The sequence below is a fragment of the Notechis scutatus genome, chromosome 4 (assembly GCF_049901735.1).
Source record: "Notechis scutatus isolate UNSWTSFEM ecotype Mainland chromosome 4, rNotScu1.2, whole genome shotgun sequence".
Taxonomy (NCBI): domain Eukaryota; kingdom Metazoa; phylum Chordata; class Lepidosauria; order Squamata; family Elapidae; genus Notechis; species Notechis scutatus.
The window spans coordinates 160,765,518-160,777,544 of record NC_142012.1 but is presented as its reverse complement, the minus strand read 5'-3'; the positions used below and the strand labels follow the sequence as shown (position 1 = coordinate 160,777,544).

The following is a 12,027-nucleotide window of genomic DNA, read 5'->3' as shown; positions in this document are numbered from 1 at the left end:
GCTCTCTGCCTGGTTGCTGGGTGGGCGTGACCATGGTGGGTGTGGCCTAGTCAGCCTCCTGCACCACGGTGGAGGGAGTGGCGTTTTTACCCTCCCCGGGCTCCGGAGGCTTTCCTCGAACCTTCGGGAGGACAAAAACGCCCTTCCCCGGGCTCCGGAGGCTCTCTGGAAGCCAGAAACGGGCCCATTTCTGGCCTTCCTGAACTTCTGGGAGGCCCGTTTTTCACCCTTCCCGAGCCTCCGCATGCACCCTGCATCCAAAATAGGCTGTGTGGGGACTCCTGGGAGGGGAGGGGAAGGGTGGGCAGGGCCAGCCAGGAGTAGGATTTGGGGATTCTCCAAACTCTCCTGAAGAACCCCTGTGAACCTCCAGCAACTCATCCCTGTTGGGAACCCATTTTCACTGGCAGAGCTCTCAGGCCAACAAAGGCATCCCTGACCCAAGTGACATTGAGTGGCCACACTCACCTTGGCCTCCCGAGGTCAAACACAACCCTGATGTGGTCCTCAGTGAAATGGAGTTTGACATCCCTGGTCTATAGGCCTGGGGTGTTCTGATAGTTTCCCACTGAAATATTAACCAGGTCTAAAGTTATTCATCTTTCTAAATGGTAACAGGTCTGTCTTAAAAGCCCATGTAAAAGTTAGTAATTAGGAATTCAAATGCTTGGACAGGCCAAGGAGAAGGCAGAGGCCATTCCCTTTTCATACAGGTAGTCCCCAACATACGATCACAACTGAGCCCAACATTTCTGTGGTTGAGAGAAATATTTGTTGAGGGCCTTTTGTCATGCCCCTGTTGGAATCTGATTCCGAGGGGGAAATCGAGCAGCTGACAGGGAGTGGGGGTGTGGCTCCAGTGGCTGTCTAAAAAACTGGGTGTGCTGTCCAGACAGTTTATAGTTAGTTGGGCATTGGGAGCTGTCCCCATGGTAAATGTAGTTCAGGTATCCTGGGAAATGTAGTCCATGTCATGTGGTCACATCTGTAATCCTGATTGGTCACTAAATTGACCCTTGGTGGGTTGAGGGGAGGTTTCTTCACTCTTGCTTGGACCCCAGCAGCGTGCTGGTGCCTCAACCCCTTGATCCTTCATTATGGGGATGAAAAGAGCACTATCCTTTTACACTATGAATTCAGCTATGCAAAGATTTGGACATTGAGATGAATCTCGACGTAACCGTGAGTTATATATGAGGATACCTGATGAACCAACAAAGAAACTTTGTATAGATGCTTTGTAGAGTTATCTGTCCACCTTTATACATTGAGTCAGTAATTAAAGGGCAGAACACTGGGGAAGGGCACAGTCCGGCTGGGTCTTCAGAGGAAGACCCAGGGCCACCTCCTCTTCATCCTAGGGCACGCAGGAAGGAATGGAAAAGGGAGCAATATGAGTTAGATGGGTTACAGGGGAGAAAAGGGCCCTGATTCCCTTCATTAGCTGCAGCTGGGGAAACAGGATTTTAAAAGGGCGTTTGCACACAGCACCTTGCTGGAAGCAAAGCGTGAATTATCTTTGTCGAGTCTTATCTGGGTTCCGGTGTCCTCCCACCTGTGTGTGTTTCGGTATCTTTTGAGTTCTGCAATTCCTTATCCTGCCTTGTCTCGTTAATTGCTGCAGCATAGTTTGTGTTGGTTTTTATTTATAATTTATATGTACTTTGGGTTCGGACTGAATTTCTTCCCTTTAAAAACCGTTCTTGGGAGAGGTTTTTTTCTCCAGCCGATGGTAACTGGACATTGGGAGCCAAGTTGGAGGAATTAAAGGGACTTTACCTACTTTTGTGACTTTGTTGCTTTTGTGCCACGCCCCGGGCCATCACACCTTTCTATCCTCACTTGTGAAGTGAGTCACTGCAGTTGATCAGTTAGTAACCCAGTTGTTAAGTGAATCTGGCTTCCCCATTGATTTTACTTGTCAGAAGGTCACAAAAGGGGATCACATAATTAAAGGACACTGTAACTATCATAAATATGAACCAGTTGCCAAGCGTCTGAATTTTGATCCCATGATCTTGTGGATGCTGCAAAAAACAGTCATAAGTCACATTTTCCAGTCCTGTTGTAACTTTGAACAGTCACTTAAAGAACTGTTGTAAGTCGAGGATTACCTGTGCGTGTTTAAAAGATAGGAACTGAAACAGTTTCAGCCTTCAGAGCCAAGCTAAACACAGAATGAATTGCCTAACTACAATTACTACGGACATTTTTATTACAGGTGGTCCTTAAGTTATGACTGTAATGGAGTTTTCCCATCACAGTCATAACTCATGACAGTCATAAAGCAGATTGGCCATGGGACCAACCCAATTTTATGACCTCTACTGCAGGTCCTCCTGAATGTGCAGGGGGATATGTGTATGTATGTGTGGCCAAAACATCTGAAAATGGACATTTGCTAGTTTTGGGGAGAGTAATAGAATAAAAATGAGACATGGTGGCTCAGTGGCTAAGGCACTGAGCTTGTCGATCAGAAAGGTCAGCAGTTTGGTGGTTCGAGTCCCTTGCATCGCGTAACAGAGTGAGCTCCCGTTAACTTGTCCCAGCTTCTCTCAACCTAGCAGGTAAAAAATTCAAGTAGAAAATTAAGGACCACTTTGGTGGGAAGGTAACAGCGTTCCGTGCGCCTTCGGCATTTAGTCATGCAGGCCATGTGACCATGGAGACGTCTTCGGACATTGCTGGCTCTTTGGCTTTGTAACAGAGATGAGTACTGCCCCTAGAGTCAGAAATGACTAGCACGCATGTACGAGGGGAACCTTTACCTTACCTTTAATGTTCTTAAATAGTTGTGTCGTTATTGTAAGATTGCATTAAAAGAATGTTGTAAGGCCAAAAATACTCCTCCCATCCTTTATTTTGCTTATTGTCTGGAGACCCCCTGAAGGGCTAAGAGGAGCTACCTACTGTCCACCCACCTGTCAGGTGTGAAAGACCAGGTCCCACACATGAAGGCTCAATTGAACTGATTTATTGCTAAAAGCTTACACACAGAATCTTCTCAACTAAGGGTCAGCTTAGACTGACATAAAAGTCAACGGCAGTCAAGGGAGGTTGGACTTAGCTCGCTTGTGACTATGTAAGGATTCTAGGCTGATCCACCTTTTCACTCCGCCCCTAGGTTCTGCCACTCCTTCTCCCACATCACTAAACCTGCAGACAAAACCACATGTTTCTTCCACAAGGGGAAAAAAATAGCCCTGAAAGGATTCAATCAACCCATTTCAATTCTCACTCATCAGCTGGCCTCTTGGCGATATTGGAGGTTAGACATGGAAGTTGAACAGTTCCCCATTGGAAGTCTGTAGAGATTCTCAGTCCTCCAGGCCACGGTTGTCCCAAAGGTGCTTTGTTTCAGGAGGCAACTGGACTTTCTGTTTTTTTTTCTTTTGAAGACGTTTCGTTTCTCATCCAAGAAGCTTCTTCTGATCTGACAGGATTCCATTCCATTCCCCACTATCCTGACAGAGCTGAAGAAGCTTCTTGGATGAGAAGCAAAACGTCTTCAAAAGAAAAAACCAGAAAGTCCAATTGCCTCCTGAACAAAGCACCTTTGTTCCTCATTGGGAATGAAATTCAATAGAAGGCTATAGGCTAACAATATCTCTCTCTCTCTCTCTCTCTCTCTCTCTCTCTCTCTCTCTCTCTCTCTCTCTCTCTCCTCTCCCTCTCCCTCTCCCTCTCCCTCTCCTCTCCTCTCCTTTCCTTCCCCCTTCTCTCCTTTGCTATGAATTTCATTCAGATGTGACTCCAAAAATGTTTTGTACACCAAGAAGCCTTACAAGCAGATTGATTCCTCTTATCTCAGCAACAGCTGGTGAAGTTCTCGTCTCTGCCGAGGTATAAAACACCCACATCTTCGAAGGAAGGCTGCCAACAAAAGAAGTCCCCAATTGTGTCTTTAGGTAAGGCCATGTCTTTGTGCACTGTATATATGTGGGATTTTGCGTGGCTTGTGAGCTTCCATACGTCCAGTGTCACTGGGTACTGCAGTTATGTGCAAGGTAAACAAACATTGGCCACCGTTTATCTTGTGCCCTTAATATATTTCCCCAACAGATGGAATAACTTAACAGTCTATTTAATTCCTGGGGGGTGGGAGGCACCTGTAACTATTAGAAATTGATTTTATGAGCCTGTTACACAAACATTACTCTTCATGGTCCGAAGCCCATTGAAATTCTTCCTGTTCTCTCGTAAACAGATGGTGCTTGGATATTTTTTTAAAAAATATACTTTTTACCCCCAAACCGACTCATATTCATAAATAACAGCCTCCAATCTCTCTTGTGAGACAGAAACAATTCTAATTAGGACATTGCATATCGGCCATTTTTCTCCCCACGCATTTTCCATTCAAAGATACGTATATGCCCACACTTACAGATACACATATATCAATTCTGGATCGGTGTGGGAGTCTCCAGCAAAATGAGGAAGGTTATCTTTCACGAGCCTTTTTCTGTGAGTGTGGGTGAGTGTCTACATCTGGGTGTTTCTGTGGGTGGTAGAGTCATCCTGGAGCAAGTGTTTGTGAAATGTGCAGTATGTTTATCATCGCTAGAAAATTAAGGAAGAAGGAGAAACTCACCATAATTGACTTGGAATCCAAACAGAATTAACATCGCTATAGTTCCCCAGGAGATCCCAAAAGTGCTTTTCCAAAAGCCAATTGAACATTTTTATTTATTTATTTATTTAATTATTTTATTTGTCGATTGCTTACAAGTTAATAGGTATAAGTAAAAACATCGTTATGAATACATGGATACATATAAGAAATATATATATATATATATATATATATATATATATATATATATATATATATATATATATATATTTTGTTTTCTTAAGTTTTCATGGGTACTTACATGTATGGTGTTCGGCTTGGTTCGGTATTTTCCCACGTCATTGTAGTTGTTCTTTTAAAGTTGTAGCAACGTTTCAGCAGATATATATATATATTTGTTTTCTTAAGTTTTGCGGGTACTTACATGTATGGTGTTCGGCTTGGTTCGGGTATTTTCCCACGTCATTGTAGTTGTTCTTTTAAAGTTGTAGCAACTTTCAGCAGAATCTATCTGCCATCATCAGGCTTCTGTATTGTGTCCGTCTGTGAGTCAGACTTTTACAGTGGTTTCAGATTTGAATTTGGGGCAGCCTATTGCTGTGCCAGAATGGTTTTTCTTCATCCTGATTGGTTGGGAGTCTTGGTCTGTGTTTATTGGTCTCGAGTTTGCTGTGTTCTGCTTGATTGGTGTCTCTAATATCTTCTGTCTTTTTTTGGCTCTTTTTGTATCTTGATTGGCTGGCAGCATTGTGTTACTTTAATGGAGGCCTTTAGTGCAGCTGGCTTCGGGTAAATGGACGGCATCATTAGTTAGGAAGCTGGGTTTCATCTGGGTGCCTGGTTGGGATGTGTTTGAGCTGGAGGTAGCCAGCCAATGCTGCCAGCCAATCAAGATACAAAAGAGCCAAAAACAGACAGAAGATATTAGAGACACCAATCAAGCAGAACACAGCAAACTCGAGACCAAAAACCAGACCAGACTCCCAACCAATCAGGATGAAGAAAAACCATTCTGGCACAGCAATAGGCTGCCCAAATTCAAATCTGAAACACTGTAAAGTCTGACTCACAGACACAAATACAGAAGCTGATGATGGCAGATGAGATTCTGCTGAAACGCTGCTACAACTTAAAAACAACTACAATGACGTGGGAAATAACCAACGAACACATACATATATATATATATATATATATATATATATATATATATATATATATATATATATATATATATATATATAATGTAAAAAGAAACAATAGGACAGGGACGGTAGGCATGTTGGTGCGCTTATGCACGCCCCTACAGACCTCTTAGGAAAGGGGTGAGGTCAATAGTAGAGAGTCTAAGATTAAAGTTTTTGGGGTTTGGGAAAAAAAACCACAGAGTCAAGTAGAGTATTCCAGACATTGACCACTCTGTTGCTGAAGTCGTATTTCCTGCAATCAACTTTGGTGCGATTAACCTTGAGTTTCTATTGTATCTATTGTTTGCTCTAGTGTTGTTATGGTTGAAGCTGAAGTATTCATTGACTGGTAGGACATTGCAATGTATGATTTTATATACTATACTTAGATCGGACCGAAGGCAGCATAATTCAAGGTTTTCTAGGTCTAGAATTTCGAGTCTGGTGGCATAAGGTATTCTGCAACGAGTTGAGGAGTAGAGAACTCTTCTTGTGAAATATTTCTGGACTTTCTCAACTGTGTTAATATCAGATACGTAATGTGGGTTCCAGACTGATGAGCTGTATTCAAGTATTGGTCTAGCAAATGTTTTGTATGCTCTAGTTAGTAGTGTGATATTACCAGAGAAAAAGCTACATAGGATTAGGTTAACAACTCTTAATGTCTTTTTGGCTATGTAGTTACAGTGGGCTCTAGCACTTAAATCATTAGAGATGAGTATTCCAAGGTCCTTTACAGAACCTGGATCATCAACAAGGTCTTGACTATTCACCTTGTATTTTATTTTCTGATTTTTTTTTTTTTTTTTGCCAATATGTAGGACAGAGCATTTATTTGTTGAGATTTGAAGTTGCCATTTGTTTGACCATTCTGATACATAGTCAAGGTCTTTTTGAAGGGTAGCAGTTGCTCTTGGTATGATCACAGAGGTCATTTATGTAGAGTACGAAGAGAGTTGGTCCTAGAACACTGCCTTGGGGGACTGTTGACAGGTACAGAATTTGATAGGACGCTCCCAATTTTGACCATTTGTTGTCTGTTTGACAGGAATGCTTCTATCCAGTTATGCAGGTATCCAGAGATACCGTAAGATTTTAGTTTTAGGAGTAGTTTGTCAGGTACCACTGAATCAAAGGCTTTACAGAAATCTATGTAGATTGCGTCTATTGCTTTGCCCTGATTGAAAGATTTTTCAAAGTTTATGCTTAGAGGTTCGGCTATGGCAGTGGGTAGCTTTTTTAAGAAGTAGGCACATATTCCATCCGGTCCAATAGATAGAGATGGTTTTAGATTGCATAGTGCTTTTTCAACATTGTCTTCTGTAAAATTGATAAGTATTAGATCATTGTAGTTGTCTGTGGTTCAACTAGGAAATACTGGGCATGATCCATTGCTGTTTACAAATACTGAGCCAAAAAATGTGTTAAAGAGGTTGGCTTTAATAGTGTCATCATTGCAGTCTTTACCATTAGGTCCTTTCGGGGGTGGCATGGACCTTGAGTCTTTCAGTTTGTTGTTTATAAAATTGTAGAAGGCGCAGGTGGAATTGGTGTGTAGAAGGTTTTCCTCTTGTTTAACGTGATAATTGGTGCATTCAATTTTTATCTGGTGGCATAAATTTTTGTAATGGCTTTTTAAGTTGGCAACGTGACTAGATTTGTTGGTTGTTGTTGTTGTTTTCTTTGAAATTGTATCACCTCTCATTGAAGAAGCATCTTCAGTTCACAGATGAGAAGTTAAATGTTTGTAAAAAAAACAACAACCCCAAAATCCTGTTATCTTTTGCAAAAGCATCTTTGGGACAACTATGATCTGGATGATTGAGAATCTCTGTAAAAATTTCCCCAGGAGATCCATTCAGGAACCACCCCAAATGATTTAACTGGAAACTCACACTTCCAAGTGGCCCCAACGACCCTCTAATGTAAATGACCAGCTGACTGCAAAGAGCATAAATCTTTCCATTCCCCACCATCCAGTCAGAGCTTGGATGAGAAGTGAAACATCTTCAAAAGAAAAAACAAGTCCAGTTGCCTCCTGAAAAAACACCTTTGGGATAACCATGACATGGATGACTGAGAATCTCTACACACTTCCTCTGTGAGTGACAAGAGTCTCTTGGAGGATCTTCTGAGATTTCACTAGTTGCAATCCTTTCCTAAACTGCTTTTGGTAACCAAAGTGAACCAAATAGACACAACTCAATAGGAAGAGAAAGAAGGAAAATTGGTTGGTTATATTGAGGAGGAGGAGGGGAGGAGAGAAGGAAAGGGAATTGAGTACATCTAGTTTAATGAAAAGGACTAGGGGGTGACATGATAGCAATCTTCAAATATCTAAGGAAAGGCCACAAAGAAGAGGACGTCAAGCTGTTCTCAACAGAATAGAATAGAATAGAATAGAATAGAATAGAATAGAATAGAATAGAATAGAATAGAATAGAATAGAATAGAATAGAATAGAATAGAATAGAATAGAATTCTTTATTGGCCAAGTGTGATTGGACACACAAGGAATTTGTCTTGGTGCAATTACTCTTAAGAATAGAATGGAATGGAATGGAATGGAATAGAATAGAATAGAATAGAATAGAATAGAATAGAATAGAATAGAATAGAATAGAATAGAAACAGGAACAGGAACAGGAACAGGAACAGGAACAGGAACAGGAACGGAACGGAAAGGAACGGAACGGAACAGAACAGAACAGAACAGAACAGAACAGAACAGAACAGAACAGAACAGAACAGAACAGAATAGAATAGAATAGAATAGAATAGAATAGAATAGAATAGAATAGAATACTTTATTGGCCAAGTGTGATTGGACACACAAGGAATTTGTCTTGGTGCAATTACTCTTAAGAATAGAATGGAATGGAATGGAATGGAATGGAATGGAATAGAATAGAATAGAATAGAATAGAATAGAATAGAATAGAATAGAATAGAATAGAATAGAATAGAATAGAATAGAATTCTTTATTGGCCAAGTGTGATTGAACACACAAGGAATTTGTCTTGGTGCAAATGCTCTCAGTGTGCATAAAAGAAAAGATACATTCATCAAGAGTCAAGAATCATCAGGTACAACACTTAATGATAGTCATAGGGTACAATAAGCAATCAAATCATACTAGGAAATAGTCAAAAAATCATTAAGATACAAGCAACAAAGTTACGGTCATACAGTCATAAGTGGGAGGAGATGGGTGAAAGGAAGGAGAATTAATAGTAATAGTGACAGTAATGCACCTGAAGGTAGAAAAAGAAGCAATGGAGGGAAACTAATCAGAAAAAGAACCAACCTAAAAGTAAGGAGAAATTTCCTGAAAATTAAACAATTATCCATGGAACAGCTTGCCCTCAGAAGTTGTGGGTGCGCCATCATTGGAGATTTTCAATGAACGATTGGACAACCACTTGTCTGAAATGGTACAGGGTCTCCTGTTTGAGCTGGGGTTTGGACTAGAACAGAAATTTGGGGCTCAATTGTATGGTCATAATTAGAGGACTACCTGAATATGACTGGAATTAACGGATCTTCAAAAGTAAAGTAGACAAGGTCTTTTACTCCTGCATAAGTACAGTATTTTAAATTATTCCATTTATACCCTGCGTTTCTGTTTGGGTAAACACACTTGTCCTTCTCTACATTGCTGAACTCCACATTCTGGTGCCACACTCTCTACGCAAGAGGAAGTCAACTGCAGGCATGCAACAGGGGTGGCTGACTTTGGAAAGAGTGCAGAGAAGAGCAACAAAGATGATTAAGGGAGTGGAGGCTAAAGCATATGAAGAAGGGTTGCAGGAATTGGGTACGCCTAGTACCCAAGAAGAAGAGAAGGACTGGGGTGATACCTTCCAATATTTGAAGGGTTGCCCCAAAGAAGAGGAAGTCAACCTATTCTTCAAAGCACCTGAAAGCAGGACAAGAAACAATGGGTGGAAATTATTAAGGAAAGATCCATCCTAGGACTAAGGAAAAAATTCCTGACAGGGAGAACAATTAACCAATGAAACGGTTTTGACTTCAGGAATTGTGGATGGTCCATCCATGGAGGTTGTTAAGAAAAGATTGGACAGCCATTTGTCCACAATGGTTATTGGGTTCCTGCTTGAGCACCAGGTTGGACTATTAGTCTTCCAAGCAGTGGTGTGGTTCAATATTTTTACTAACCGTTCTGTGGGCGTGGCTTGGTGGGCGTGGCAGGGGAAGGATATTGTAAAATCTCCAGTCAGAGGTGGGATTTGCTGGTTCTCCAAACTACTCAAAATTTCTACTATTGGTTCTCCAGAACTGGTCAGAACCTGCTGAATACCCACCTCTGCTTCCAAGGCCCTTTACAACCCTGTTATTCTGTTATTCTGAAACAATGGCACGATTTTGAGGTAGCATAGAATTAACTCCTGAGGGGCTGCCACAAAGAAGAATGGGTCAACTTATTCTCCAAAAGAACCTGAAGGCAGGACAAGAAGCAACAGTTGGAAAATAATCAAGGAAACAATCTAGAAATAAGGAGAAACTTCCTGACTGTTACAACAATTAATCAGTGGAATGGCTTGCCATTGTGGGTTGTGAGTGCTTCATCACTGGAGAATTTTAAGAAGAGACTAGACAGCCACTTTTGTGGCATGGTATAGGGTCTCTTGCTTGAACAGGGGGTTGGACTGGAAGACCTCTAAGGTCCCTTCCAAAGGTGTTATTCTCTTATCAGCCCTCGGCATCAAAAGGATTCTCAAAAAATGCTGCTTTCCTCCACTCATACAATTGCTTGGCCTTAATTTGGGGAGGGGGTGTATTGCCATAATTTAGCCCTCAGACCTGTCAAAAAATTGTGGATCTGCTGCTTTAAGTAGGTCTCCACCCCAATACTGGATTTTAATGCAAAATGAGGACCACAAAATATTCCTCAGAATACAAAGGGCTTTTTTTTTTTGGCTCCCAACTCTATATTTCTATTCAGTTCTAACATCTCTTTTAATAGTTTTCTTGCTGGTATCATTTGTCCCTGTCCATTCAGCTTTTCTTCTTCTTCTTCTTCTTCTTCTTCTTCTTCTTCTTCTTCTTCTTCTTCTTCTTCTTCTTCTTCTTCTTCTTCTTCTTCTTCTTCTTCTTCTTCTTCTTCTTCTTCTTCTTCTTCTTTCTCCTTCTCCTTCTCCTTCTCCTTCTCCTTCTCCTCTCCTTCTCCTCCTCCCTCCTCCTCCTCCTCCTCCTCCTCCTCCTCCTCCTCCTCCTCCTCCTCCTCCTCCTCCTCCTCCTCCTCCTCCTCCTCCTCTTCTTCTTCTTCTTCTTCTTCTTCTTCTTCTTCTTCTTCTTCTTCTTCTTCTTCTTCTTCTTCTTCTTCTTCTTCTTCTTCTTCTTCTTCTTCTTCTTCAGAGCCAGCCTCATTGCGATGTTTATCACCTGAGCAGGCCCAAGAGATGACTTGGGACATCACAACTCAAAACTAGCTATCACTTCACATTATCTCAAATGCAACCCTTTTTGACAGAGGCAATTTACACATTACACTACCAGCCTTCAGCAGACCGAACAGCAGAGATGCCTTCAAAGTATCCTTGGGTAGCAAAATATCTAAAGAATTTTTGCAGGAAACTGGGGGGGGGTCTCCTCGGGAGATGCTCACATGTCTCCGTGATTTATAATAGGGTTGAGTGATTAGCTCTCTTCCCACCACCCAGTCAAAGTTAGCAAACATACATGTATAGAAGAAAACCATAGCATATCTGGTCTACAAGAGCAGTCAGAGAAATGGACGTTATAAAGTGTTTGCCTTGACTGTTATCTCAAAGCTCATTAATCCTGTTCTTCTTCTGGTTTGTTTTTTGTTTGTTTTTTGCCACTATTGCTGAATCACTTGTGCTTTCCAAGATTATAAGTAAGGTCAAGTCCAAGAACGAAGGGTATCGGACTACAGTTGTTTTGCTGCCCTAGACAAATAGGGAACAGCTGGTTTCTAGACAAATAGGGAACAGCTGGGTTCAGAAGTAGAGGGCAAACTACTGGGTCGAAAGGACAGGAATGGGAAACTATGTTAAATAATGCCATTTTGCTCGATAATCTGGAGGAGACCTAGCTGTTCTCGATCAATGCGTGGGTGGAGAGAAGGGAATGGAAACATTGCAATGCAAATGCATTCAGCTTTAGGATGCTCTCATATCTGGGTTATAAAAATCTGAGTCATGAGATGCCACCAAATCCTAATGATCATCTAGATTTTTGCAGCCCAAATATAATAGCTGTCCTTTGATTAAATGATC

General features: G+C 41.4%; 1 long non-coding RNA gene across 2 annotated transcripts in view; it reads left to right on the top strand.

Moving 5' to 3' along the window:
• Positions 1-12,027, top strand: part of LOC148130981 (uncharacterized) — a 51,576-nt gene that overhangs the window by 30,534 nt on the left and 9,015 nt on the right. For both annotated transcript variants that reach the window (XR_015749132.1, XR_015749133.1), the window contains exon 2: positions 3,746-3,908. This is a non-coding gene — a long non-coding RNA (uncharacterized LOC148130981). The remainder of the gene's footprint in view (positions 1-3,745; positions 3,909-12,027) is intronic.